We start from the raw sequence: 14917 nt of genomic DNA on the forward strand, positions 1-14917 counted from the left end.
TTGTGCTTACAACCCTATGACTCTAAGTTCATATGAACAACCTTCCCCTTCATAGCTTCAGTAAATTGGGAAGTCAACCTTGCAATCCTATGATTGTTGACCCTTGTGGAATTAGAACACATCTTTGTAGCACCTATGATCTTATGATTGCTTACTATCATAACATTAAGCAAGACCTTTCTTTTTCTTACAATCTCTTGACTATTTGCAATGTCACAACTTGACCACTCAACCAACAGGAGCCTCATAGTATTTTATCACTACTAGATTTTTCCAACAATCCTCTAATACATGAGCTATCATAAGATCGAGATGATACCATTTTGTCACGACCTCAAGAATTAAAATATAATATGAAAGTGACCAGTGGGTGGGTTTTAAATATTTTGAATTTAATCCTTGGTGGGAGGGCACCTTTGGCCATAATTTTTGGTGACTTGAGGGGGATGCAAGCCTTCTTAGCATATGACTAGTGACCATTAAAAGATCCATTGGGCTATGGAGTCTCTGAAACCATGAAAACTCATCAGATTCACCACTTGTGCTGCATTTTGAGCCATAAAATATGCACTTCTACCTCTACAACTCTACAAAATTGGAACCAAAAATCTCTACAACAAAACATATGCTCGACACTATTTGAAAAATAAGAACAAATAGAAAACAAACTATGCTAATTATATATAGGAAATATCATCCTTTCTTAGAAATAGGGTTTAAGATATATTCCATTTACTAGAATAGATATAATTTCACCGCTAGGTTTGCTTAACTTGAAAGCATTGGCCTTCTTGCAACTAATGATCACATAGAGACCACTTCATAAGGCATCAAATTTTGAGCATCTCCCTACTTTTTCTCTGTTTGCATCCCACTTTAGCACAAGATCACCCTCTCTAAATTTTTTGAACTTAGCATTGTTACAAAAGCTCTCCTTCATTTGTTGTTGATGTGTCTCCAAGGTTTGCATTGCCTAATTTCTTCTCTCCTCTAGCTCCATCAACTCTTCCATTCTTATAGACATAACATTATTTTCAATTAGTTCCAACTAATGAGCTAGCTCTAGGGATGGAAAATTCAATGAAATAGGAAGTCTAGCTTCCCTGCAAGAGACTAACATGAATGAAGAATTTCCAATATCCCTCTTAGACATTATCTTGTCAGCCCATAGGGCAATCCTCAATTTTTGATGCCAACACATTTGATTATCTTCAATAGTCCTCTTGATGATTTTGATCAAATTTTTATTGGATGACTCATCCAAGCCATTACCTTGGGGGTAGTAATTGGAAGAAGTTCTCAAGTAAACACCATGATCTACTACCCATGCACATATCTGAGCTCCTATAAATGACTTGGCATTATCTGATATTATGGTGGAAGGAGCATCAAACTTGGTAACAATTCCATTAAGGCATTTAACTACCGAAGCCTCTATAGCATCTTTCAAGGCTATTACCTTTGTCCACATTGTAAAGTAATCTATTGTAGCCAAAATCCACTCATGACCAAAGCTAGAAGGTAGATTAATGAGAGCTATAAAATCTAAACCCCACCAAGCAAAGGGCTGATCAACTTGGATGGGATGGAGTGGAAGGGTTGCAAGTCTCTATTTACATAAGAAGAAAGTGCACTTTTCACACTTCCTTACATATCTATGGCAATCATGGAACAAGGATGGCCAATAGTTACTGGATCTCATAATTTTTATTGCAATGGTTCTTGTTGAAAAGTGGCCACCATCAGGACCATCATGAAGCTCCCTAATCATTCTCCTTGTCTAATTTGAATCAATACATTTTAACAAGGCTCCATTGAAGTCCTTCCTAAATAGAATACCATCGACTATGGCATAAGGAATGGATTGCAATATGAACTAGCATCTTTTTTCCCTATCCATTCCCTAAGGATATCCATTTCCTGATAACAAGGTCATCATATCATCTATCCAACCACTTGGATTGTCATCTCTCACCTCCTATTGTTCTATCAACATCAAAGTAACTTTTTCATCTATTGTTTCTTGAGATGAGATCATCTGCTTGCACAGTCCTATTGAGCTATCATTTTGCATGATGCTTAATGATAAAAATGCTTTCAAACTCCTCACTTGAAAAGCTAATCTAGGATGAACTCCAAGGTTCTGGGTGATCTTGTGACCTACTAGAATCTGCTTAGTAGAAGATAAAAATGAGTGTTCATGAGGAGTTATTGGTTCTAACTAATTTTAGATAAGATGATCAATTTTCTTGCTATTTCAAAATTAACCATAAAAAAGATATTTTTTTTGTATTTTCTATTTTTAAATGAATGCAATCTAAAAATGCAACTATATGAATTCCTAATTTAACCAAGGGTTAGCAAAGAAAATTAAAAAGATAGGGCAACAAGAAGTTTAAGAAAATAACTTGAAAAGTAAATCCCAAACAAACATAAGCCACATAAATAATATGTTTGTGAGTTAAGCCTTTGAAAAGATCGGTAGGTAACTAATGAAAATAGGAGCAACACTTCCTTAATTCCACTGATGCAATCATCAATAGGAATTTAGCTGCCACAAGATGTTTCAATTTTCATTAGATCACAAGGCCATAGAAAGTGTGCTCATGTGAGACAAAAAGCTATGCAGAAACAATAGGGTGATCTCTTCTCGAACTAAGTACATTAGTAAAATTTGTAAACATGTAGCACACACCAAAGTTAAAAGATCACTCAATCAAAATAACACAATGAAACTATTGGCTCCATTACACTCCATGAAGATACATTCATAAAATATAACACACTTAGGCAAGAATAAATACACTGCGAATGAGAACACCATTAGTATATATTATTGCATCAAAACAATAGCTCGAAATACATGTTACATTCTTGAATTTATAAGAAATATTCTCCTCAATTTATGTTGAGAGTGAGAGATCTCTTTATGCAAAAATATGCTTAAAAACTAATAAAATAGATCTATTTATGTACAAACTAGCTCTCTAACTATTGTTAAGTAGGACTCCATCCTTATTTATATCATTTAATGGATGCATGAGCCTTTACATCTCTTAAAACAAAAAAAAGGAGAAAATTAAAAGAAAGAAGCTATTAGATGATGTAGGAGTCATTGGATGTGCCAAAAATAGAAGCCCAACCTTCAGTGGATGTTTGTAGGAATTAAACTGCCATCATAATACCTTTTCAATGCATGAAAAGCTCTAAATTTGGAACTAGCAATTAATTGTTAGTGTACCTATGACTTCTTCAAAAAATTATAGTGTACCTTGAAATAAGTGTAACTTGAAAGAGGTGCACCTAGGACACCTAGTACATCTTAGAAGCTTGCAAGGTGCTCAATTCTCCAAAAAATCAAAGTTCTCAATTTTGAAAATAGTTTCTGGATTTTTCTCAAACGAGGTCTGGGAGCACTCTTGTATAAATATTTTGCCCTTTTTTAATGATTTATACCCTCTTTATAGCCAAAAACTTTCATACATTTGAACTCCTTCTACTTCTTATATGTGTGACTCCTCTGAAGGTGAAGGTTACTAGCTTAGGTGAGATCTTTATTGCTGTTGATAATGAAGATGCTATGATGATCTATGCACTTGCACATTATGCACATCTTTTTCTATTCCCTAATTTTTTTTTTTCTCTGACTACCTGATCCTTCCTAATCAGAGACCAAGTGATCTAGATTATCCAAAACAATCAAATGTTTGAAACTTTTTCATATTTTTTAACAAGCTTTTCTAGGTGTTTTTTAACTAGCTTTTTTAGAGGTCTTTTGCTCAAAATTTCAAGTTGAAACTTTCATCAGTCCCTAAAATTGGACAACCAAAGGCTCGCTATTTTAGGGATTGAAATTAGATTTTTAGTTCTTCTTTCAAACAGTGTAAACGATTTTGAATTCTAAGCTCTAGGTCAAAATTTATGACCCCAACAAGTTAAGGATGCCTTTTCATCTACACAAAAAGAAAACATTAATTAGTCTAGAGAGTTGAAAATACAACACATAAAAAACCCTAACCAACAAAAAACCTAGCTCCATAATGCAAAACCCATCCAAAACACTCAAAAACCCTATTCAATGCCTCTGATAGGCAATTTTTATTACATCTTACACACCTTTGGGGTGTGCTAGGTGTGCTTTTACAATCAAACATACTTAAAAACTAAGGGTGTGCACCTTTTGGGGTGTGCATGTCCACACCCTTTTCTTGTGTAAAGGGTTCTTCAATGTTCAAATAGGGTGCACACCTATGCACCTTATAGGTTGCACATGTGTGCACCTTTATGCTGCACTTCAATTATTCTTTTGTTACAATGATATTCAGTTGCACACCTTTAAAGGGTGTGGACCTATGAATCATTATTGTGCTGCTCTAGAGTTCTTTTTTTGAGAGGTGCACATGTTCACACCTTGGGGAGGTGTGCACATGCACACCTTGTCTTAGTGTTTTGTGTGTAGGATCCAAAGCTTCAAAGGTGTGGATTTTTATGTATGTACACACCCTTTAGGGCTGCACACATGCACATGTATGCATCTCCAAAGGGAGATAAGGGTGCACATAAACATTTAGCACACTTGCACAATATCAATAGGTGCACATGTGTGCTCTTAAGCATAGAAACACTCTTTTTTTCCCAAACTTTCCCAATTCTAATAGTTGGATTTTTTGAATTAAAGAACAGAGGTAGGATCCAGACTCCAAATAGAGTTCCAAAATTGACTTAGGCCCCAAAATAGGGGCCTAGGACACAAGTTTTTTTACTACAGGGTCCCCATTTCTAGGAAAAATGGGGTGTACATTATGAAACCACAACAAGTCCTTTCCCTCTTACAAACTTGGGGATTTGGATGTCCACATCATACTCCATTACTCTAGTAATCCAACATGCCCTTTTCTCATTAATATCTTTTCTCAATAGGAAATCTTTAACACTTGCATGAGGGACCAATAAGTGGATCTAATTGTGGGATAGAAGATGTCTGAATTTCTTTAAAGATCTTATGATTGCAAGGGATTACTTCTCCATAGAGCTACATTTGTCTTCATACTTATTCATTCCTTCACTAAAGAAAGTGATGGATTGTTCTTCATTCTTATCATTCAATTAAGTCAAAACAACAAAAATACTTGACTCACCTCCTAAGGTGTAAAAACTGAAATCCTTATCAAAATTTGGATTGATGAGACTAGGGGTTGAGGCTATGGTTGCTTTGATCTCTTCAAAACTTTCTTTCCCTTCCTTGGTCCATGAAAGGACCATATTATTTTTAATCATAGTTGTAAGACATTTCACTATGGTAGCTAAGTTAGGAATAAATCTCCTTACAAAATTTATTCTACTAAAAAACTTTGCAGACCTTTCTTGTGATTAGGGAGGGAAAGAGCAAGTATCACCTTTGTTCTTTCTGGATCAATGGTTAGACCATCATTAGATACAATATGTTCTAATAATTTCCCTTGATTAGTGGAAAAGATACACTTTCTTGGATTCAGAGATACTCCATACTCTCTACATCTTATAAATACTTATCTAAAATGACCAAAATGATCTGCTACATTTTTTGAATACATTGTGATATCATCAAGGTAGACTAACACAAACCTTTCAATCATGTTTTTGAAGGCCATCTCCATTGCCTTTTGAAATGTGGCACCTACATTTTTTATTCCAAAGGGAATTTTACTATAGGCATAGGTGCCCAATTTGGTGGTGAAAGCAGTCTTATATCTATTAGTCCCTTTGACTAACACTTGGTCATAATCAGAGAATCCATCCAAGAAAGATAATCTCTCCGAACCACTAACCTTAGACAATATCTATTCCATGGAAGGAAGAGGATGATGATCTTTAAGGGAGGCTTGGTTAAGATCCCTAAAGTCCATGCATAGTCTAATTTCTCCACTCTTCTTCCTAACAGGGACAAGGTTTTCCACCTAAGAGGAATGCTTAATAGGGAAAATGATATTGGCCTTAATCAATTTAGATAGCTCTTTTCTCATTAATGGCCCAATCTTGGGATTCACTAGCCTTTGCTTTTTCTTAATAGGTTTGACATTATCAACTAAATCTATAGTATGTTGAAATAGACTGGGGTCAAAACCCTTTAAATCATCATATATCCAAGCAAATACATCATTAAATTATTGGCATAGATGAACAAAACTTTATTGCTTAGTTTTAGAACATACCATTCCTGTTTTCAACATCCTTCCATTAGTAACTGCAATTGGCATATGATCATCTTTGTTTGCAGCAAGGTTCATGCCTCTATCTCTTGCTTGGTCATCTAGATTGAAGACAATCTCTAAGGTAATGAAACCCTTAGGAAACTTATTAGAGATGAGGTTGATGATTTGATCACCATAGTGGTCATACAATCTTAGCTAATTTCTATCTAAGAACTCTAATTCATTCTATAAGAAACTTAAAAATTGTGCATCATATTCAAAAACCTTCCAATTGATATTATTATCAGGGAAAATGAGTCTAACTACCACTTTAATCTTCTATCTCTTCTCATCTTCAAGGCTCCTTGGAACATCATAAGATGCACCCAATACTACAAGTTTGTTAGCATGTCTATTCTCTCTCCTAAGATGATCTAAATATTAAATGCATTGAAACTTTGAAGAAAATCTTATACTCTATGTTTATAAGACTTGAGAAAATTTTTCTTGCTGATATTTTGATTCCTCACCTGATTAACTACTAGTTCGATTTCTCCATATACACTTAATGCTTGAATTCCTCTTTTTTATCATATAGAAGACCTTAAATTAATGCCTCATACTTGGCCACATTATTGGTAAAATTAAATTGAAGCCTAAATGAGAAGTAGTACCTTTCTAATGTAGGAGAAACCAACATCACACTAGCCCCTAATCCATTCTTATTCCTAGATCCATCAAAGTATATGCTCCATAACCCATCAATATATTCTTTGATTTTCATTAAGTTGAGAACAAGTGCATCCTTTTTTGATATACAATAAGTGCCAAGGCCTTTCTTCAAGTTCTTTGACATAGGATCAAACTAATATGCATTAGCCCATTCATCTAAGAGGAAATTAGGTATCTCTACTAGAGAAGTGGTGGGCTTATTTGCTATGTCATTCTCATCTATCTCTAGGATGGTGTAGTTCATATTGATGAGATCTGGAGTGTAGGTCTCAATATGATGGAGGGATAATGGTTCTACTTTGATCAAATCTTTTGTTCCATACCTTGTTCAAAAATATGTATGATCGGTTAGAGGATATGTAACCACCTATTTGGGTAGTAAAATCCCTAGAAAGATAGATAGAAAAGTGGAGTTTGACCTTAAACAATTTATATATCTTGGATTATAGTATAACTAGGGCATGCATGTAAGGCCATTTCAATATCCCTAAGGATTCCTATAGTTTTTACAGTACTACCATCTAACTGCAATACATCCTTAACAATGGGTTTGAATATTTCACCTTTTAGATATCAACAACACATTTGGGCACTACTGAACTAATAGCCCTTGAATCAATCATGGAGTTGTGGATTAACTTATCTCCTATAATTAGAAAAACATAAAATGGAGGAGGTTTAACCTTTTTACTTGTTTCTACCTCTTTTTATGGTTGTACCAAACTCATGACATTCTCCATGCTAGGCAGCTGATCTCTGAGTTCAATGCTTTCCAATTCTTGTTGTAGAAACCTCTTTTGTGATGGTATGATAGCTACATCATCCCACATAGAAATTTTTACATTGGTCTTCCTCATTTGATCTACCACACTAAAAGATGCATTAAGTGCCTTGGTAGAAATCCTAGATGTAGAAGGTAGAGATGGAGTGGCTCGATTGTTATTCACATCTCTTCTACTATCATTTTACCTTTGTTGCTAAGAAGGATTAGTAGATTGATTAGCATTGTGTTGCTAGGAAACTACTTGTACATTAGGTACTACACTTGATGTTGAAGCTTAATTAGGAGGAGTAGCATCTTCAACAACTCTTCTCTTGCTCCTAGTATTACAAGCACATGAGTCCTAGTTTACATTACTATGATCTTCCACCAGATGGTTCATGAAAGAACAACCATCCTGCTAAAAAGTATTAGTAGGTTGATTAGAATTATTTTGTTGGGAAACTACTTGCTCTAGTATAGTTAATGCCAAGTAAGATTCTACCTTCTAACACATGCAATATCCATAGGAGTAGCTACAAGAAGGGCATAAATCTTGATATTGGGAAAGATTGTTCCAAGGGACTAAAGCCTAATTTAGGTTGGTATTTGTAGTCTAGGGGTGGTTGATAGGTCTATTCTGATTATGAGGGTGGTTTATAGGTCTATTTTGATTGTAGAGGACATGAATCTGGTTTAGGGGTCTATCATGAATGGGACATTGACTCTTGAGTTGGAGAGGCCTATTATTTTGAGCTTGCTACCTCTTCATAGTCACCAACTCATTGCCCATTTTTTGCACTACTATATTGTTATCCTCCATCTTCTTTTCTTGATCCTACATCCTCCTATCTATGTTCTGCATTAGTGTCTAAATCATTGCCTTAATCTTATCAACTCCATTAGAGGATGTGGAGGCTATTGGGACCACATCAAGAGGCTGACTTGCAGAGGAATTATGAATAGGGGCTACAATAGGCTGATGATTGGGCATGTTAGGGAAGAAAGGCATTGGAGACCTTGGAGCTAACTTCAATCCCTATATCAAGATATTTTCTACTCTTATGGAAACCTCATAAGCATTTGGTAGAGTGTCCCCTCCCATAGATTGGAAAGTGGTAGTAATATCATTATTGAAGACTCTGAGATAATACAAGAATGCATTACTGGGATGGCTTCACTAGAGTAGATATTCTATCCCATGTCTTCTAAAATCTATAATTAAAATTAGTCATACACTCATGGGGGGCCCTCTTGATAGTTGTTAGCTATTCTAAAACTGATAGGTGATCACTTTTATCCTTAAAATTCTTGCATAAATTTTCTCCTAACCCATCCCAATCAAAGAGTTATGAGGAAAATCTCTATACCATTGTAATGCTTTCCCTTTTAAGGATGAGGCTAGAATTTTAACTGCTACAACATCTTTAGTGATGCCATGAATATTGTAGATGTTGGACACCTCTTGGATATGTTTGACAGGGGTAATGGAGGTTTCACCAATAAAATTAGGTATATTTTTAAGAGCTGATACTGGAATGTCATGCCTTTAGGCTAATAGGAGGGGACTTCCACCATTGAATGTGGTGAAAGTATGAGCTCTAGCCATATAAATAATTGATATATTGATATAAGTAGATGGTATTATAGGTTGAGATCTAACAATAGGAGGATTGGAGATGGATCTCATAGGGGTGTGTGTTATTGCTACACTCCTAATTGGTGATAGAGATATCCTAGCCTTTCTTCTTGGATTAGAAAAAGAAAGCTCCTGGTATTGGAACTTACTTCTAGAAGATGCCCTTGTATGTGTCTTAGGAATGAATTACAACAAATTTGGTGTGGAAACTAGATTATGCTTGAAGCTTGGAGTCACCAAGTATGTTGAGAAAATGAGCCTCTTGAAGGCTTTAGTATTGAAGGTAGTACTATCTCCTTAGCATGAACATGCAATCTTTCTTTGATGCTAGTGAACTTGGAATATCTAATATGATGGTTCCATTGGGCATGCCAAAAACTGTTGTCACAAAAGTTTGCACCTTGATCCAAAATTTTTACCTAAGGACAACCTTGTCAAACATGGAAACAACCTCCAAGTTGTGGGACCTAAACTACGAGGTTGAGTCTTTGGAAACAGTCGACCTCCTCTACTATTAGGATGTACTTAAAATACTCTTAAAGAGAAAAGGGAGAAGGAATACATGAAAGTAACTACCTAATATATTCTGAGGAGGTGATGCACCAAAATAGGGTGTTTAGACCAATCTTTACCCATACATGCCCAATATAATTATCATGACAATCTAAAGATATACAAATTTAAACTTGCTTTAATCTATTAGCCACATATAGATCAGACCACCAAATGAGTGACATGAGGAAAATAGCTTCACTTCTTATCATTCATAGGCCAAAGAGATACATAAATATAAGTAATAGATAGCCACAGTATATCAAAGAGAGGCAGACAAATATTTCATAGTACATCAGTGGCTGAAGGAGATAAGACAAGATGTCATATTATTTAGAGGCAAGAGAGGGAATTTATAGTAGCATGCTAGAGCAATACTAGAGAAACAAAGAAGATCTGACCCTAAGAAAGATTACAAAATCTACTTTTATACTGCAAGCATAACTTAGATAGCTTCTACTCTAAGATAAAACTCAATAATTGCATTCAAAATTATAGAGAATAATTAATACAAAACTAGAAAAGATCTAATCACAACATAAATCTAGAGGTGAGAAGTTCACTTATCCACCAAACAATCTCTGAGAGGATAGGAATGATGACCATTAAACTTTTGACTAAGTAGATGGATCAACAGGCGATGATGAAGTATTCTTTTACATTTATTAGGCTTGGGGAATGATAAAAGTGGTTGTAGGAGATTGAAAAGATTAGATCTATCACCAAAAAGCTACTTCTTTTGTCATCAACATGCTCAATCAGATAGAAAAACATAGGTCAACTGTATTCAACTGTCACTTTGTACCTTTACTCTACCTGATTGGTTAAGAATGCCTTATCTAGCTTGGCAGGTGCAAGTCCTTATATATTTTGGTCAACGCTGAAGCACACAATACTATGGGCATCAACTCTAGTCAAAACCATTTGTTTCATATTTTTCTCATAACCCTAACCTCTATGATCTTATGATTACCTATACCTTATGGCATCAAGCCCATCCTTCATTATCTTTATGATCCTTCAACAATAATAAGTCCCATGATCTCATCACAAAATGATGGCATGATAATACCCTTGGTTTAAGGTCATGATACCATTATCCTCCCCTTGTGATGTTGTAGATATGGTTGATTTGATCTTTACAATCTTATGATCATGGTCTATTATGATATCAATAACCATGACAATGACACTTATGATCCTACAATCATGGTTTAATTATCTTTTGTCATGACCTTGGGAGACATCCTTGCTTGTGCATGCAACCCTATGACTCTAAGATCATATGTCCAACCTTCCCCTTTGTAGCTTTAGCAACATGGGAAGTCAATCCCATGATCCTAGGATCATTGACCCTTGTGGTGTCAGAACACATCTTTGTGGCACCTACGATCTTACAATCACTTATTGTCATAACATTGGGCAAGACCTTTCTTTGCATTATGATTTCTCAACTATCTATGATGTCACAAAAACCTAACCACTCAAACAATAGGAGTCCCATAACATCTTATCACTACTTGATTCACTTGATGGTCCTCTGATATGTGACCTATCATAAGATTAGGACCATACCATTTGGTTTCCATCTTGAGAATTAAAATATAATAGTAAAGTGACTTTTGGGTGAGTTTTAAATATTTTTAATTCAATCCTTGGTAGGAGGGCACATTTGGCCAACAATTCCTATGGGGGAGTATTTTAGAAACATGATTAGATCATTATCATGATGATATGTTACATTCTATGTTTGTCATTAATGTCAACAAAGCACTTTTCTATGGTATCTAACAAGAAGAACAATAGTAAAGATCAAGTTGGTATGAATAGGACATTGAGTATTTTCACTAGCAAGGTTAATGGGAGATACTATTAAGTGTCTAGCATATGTAGCTAACCTTGAGAGCAAAAGACACTAAGTCTAGAAGGAGTCATGCAAGTTTGGTGAAGACTATTCTAAGATAGAGTTTATAGAAGCATATTCTGGTAAACTTGTTATATCTTTTAAAAGGGTTATTATTATGAGAATTGAGTTTAAAAGTGTGTAGAAGACATATTGGATATGACATGGCTAAGCTCACTCATCATAATGTTACATGTGCTTAAAGTTATTCAAATTAGAAGGTGATAGATTGATGTTATCGCTAAGTATAGCATGTTCTTAATGAGGTCTTATGACTCAGGGAATTGTTTTATGGATTTGATATAAAGGAAGAACATTTTCCTTTGTTATGGATACAAGAAAGAAGCAATCATGAAGAGCAGAATAGAAGAGAAACAAGTTAATTGTGAAGATAAGTAGAGTAGAGAGAAGTTGGAGAAAACTTTGTTGCTGAGGTTTTATTTAGAGATATGAGGTTTGATATTTGGATCTAAGGTTCATGACCCTGTCTACAAAGTTTGACAGTGATTGGTCTAGTTGAAAAGATAGAGGAAACAGGAAAAAGCATAGTAAAAATAATTATTCTATAAGGAATAGTTGAGAGATTAGTTGGATAGTGAAGTTCAGTGGTCTTGCCCCAGAAGCTATTTGGGCAGTGGGTTTGTCTGCCTTCTACAACTCCTAACAGGGTTTGCACAACTCCTAATAGGGTTGGAATCTCCTAATAGGGACTCTTATGTATTGAATGTGTTTATAGACTCCTAATGGGGTCCATCCTCTAGCAAGGAATATATATATATATATATATATATATATATATATATATATATATATATATATATATATATATTAGTATATATTTATGAGCATCATTCCCACTAGGATTTTCCCTCTGATCAAGGGTTTCCCTAGTTAAAAATTCTAGTGTAATTATGTGTGTACATCTTGTTATGGTTGTTGTTTACTTTGGTTGCATAGTTAAGATGAATTAAGGTTGATAATTTTTTAATTGGATGATAGATTCACCCCCTTCTCAATTATCTTGGTGGACTATTATTTCTAATAATTGGTATCAGAGCATCAGGTCCTTGAAGATAAAGTTCAACAAATTTGGGAGATCCATGGTGAACATATTTAGAAAGGATAAGCCAAAGTTTGATGGAACAAATTATGATAGTTGGAAGGAAAATATAAAGACACATCTACTGTGTATGGGTCCAAGATATTGGATCTTGACACAATTAGATAAGACAATTATTATTGGAAGTGCACTAGAAAATTGTACCGAGGATGAGAGAGCACTTTTCATGTGCAACATTGGAGCTAGATAAACATTGTTATTTGCACTTCCTAAAATACAATACAACTAGGTAAAAATATTTGATACTTTTGATAAGATTTGGAAAGATTTAGAAAATATTTTTAAAGGTGATGAAAATTCTTAGAAATCACTGCTGCAAAGTAGAATTTTTGCATTTCAAGATGCTAAAATGATGGAAGATGAATCTACAAGAACATATGTAGGAAGAATATTAGAAATTACTGCAAGTATTAGATCTCAAGGAGGAACCAAGGAAGATGATGAGCTGATCTAGAAGATATTGAAGAGTTTAATGCCACCATTTAAGTATGCCATATAAATGATACAATTATTGATCTCTTGTACCAAATATTTCACCAAGGAAACATTACTTGGGAGACTTGAAGTAGTTGAGAATGAGCTTAGATAGTCTGGAGAATTGTCTAGAATAGAGACAAATTTTAGTGCCCTAAACATTTGACCTAATCTATCAAGGAGCACAAGTTCTAGAGGAGATTTTTCTAGTAGTAACATATATGACGAAGATAGAATGATAGAAGGAGTAGCCCTTCTTGTAAGAATAGAAAAAGATGGTAAGAAAATCTTTAAATTTTGGACTTGTAATGAGTTTGGTCATTATGCATCTAAGTTTCCTAAAAGAGAGAAAAAGCATAGAGGAAATATCAATCCTAGAAAAGATATCTATATTATTTGTATGCCAATGAAGAAGAGGATTCTGATGAACAAGTAGTAAGTTCTAGTGATGATGAAATAGGAATTATAGCTATTAAAAAAGAAAGTCCAAAGAAAATGGCTTTGATATCACAGGTTGAAAAGAAATCTAATTGGATAATTGATAGTGGTTGTTCACATCATATGATTGATGATATCAACAAGTTTTTTTGACTTCAAAAGTTATGATGGATGCATTGTCAGAGTTGGAAACAATGTAACTTGTCATGTTAAACGTATTGGATCTATAACTCTTGATGGTAAGACTAGTACTAAGGGTATATATTTTGCTAATAGTTTGAAACACAATCTTTTGAGTGTTGGATAATTATTGGAGAAAGGTTATTTGTTGTAGTTCATAGAAAAGACATGCATGATTAGAGACAAAGATGGAAAGGTAATTGTAATAGGAACCAGATCTAGAGGTAATGTATTTCAACTAAATCCCACTGGAATGACATGTTTGGTTGCTAATATAGATGACAATTGCTTATGGCATAAGAGATTTTATCATATAAACTTTTACAACATTGTGAAAACTAGCAATATATTTTTAGTTAGAGATTTGCTTAAGATTGTAAAGCCTACTAACACAATTTGCAAGGAGTGTGTATTGGCAAAGCATAACAGAGCTGCTTTTCCCAACAAGAAGTTTACTACTACAAAAAAGTTGGAGATTGTATTCATAGATCTTAGTAGTCTTAAAAAGAATAAAGGATTTTATTATGAAAGGTTCTCCATGATTATTGCTGATGATTTTTCTAGAATGAGTGAGGTACATTTCTTAAAGAAAAATCTGAGTCATTTTACAAGTTTAAGCTATTCAAGAATAGAGTTGAGAATGAATAAAAAATGAAGAATAAATGTTTAAGATATAATAGAGGAGGAGATGATAATGAAAGTGACAATTTTGTAGAAGAAATGAAGAAGGAATTTGAAATGAGTATGATAGGGGAAATGAAATACTTCCTAGGATTATAGATTATGTAGGATAAAGAAGGAACCTTTATCTCTCAAACTAAGTATTTGAAAAATCTATTAAAAAGGTTTGGTTTGGAAACATGTAAACTAGTTGGAACACATATGATAATTGGACACAAGTTATCTACAAAGAATAAGACACCTACTATTGAGCAGAAGAAGTACAGAT

The sequence above is a fragment of the Cupressus sempervirens genome, chromosome 4, assembly GCF_028749045.1.
Source record: "Cupressus sempervirens isolate cs-2001-9-10 chromosome 4, ASM2874904v1, whole genome shotgun sequence".
NCBI lineage: Eukaryota > Viridiplantae > Streptophyta > Pinopsida > Cupressales > Cupressaceae > Cupressus > Cupressus sempervirens.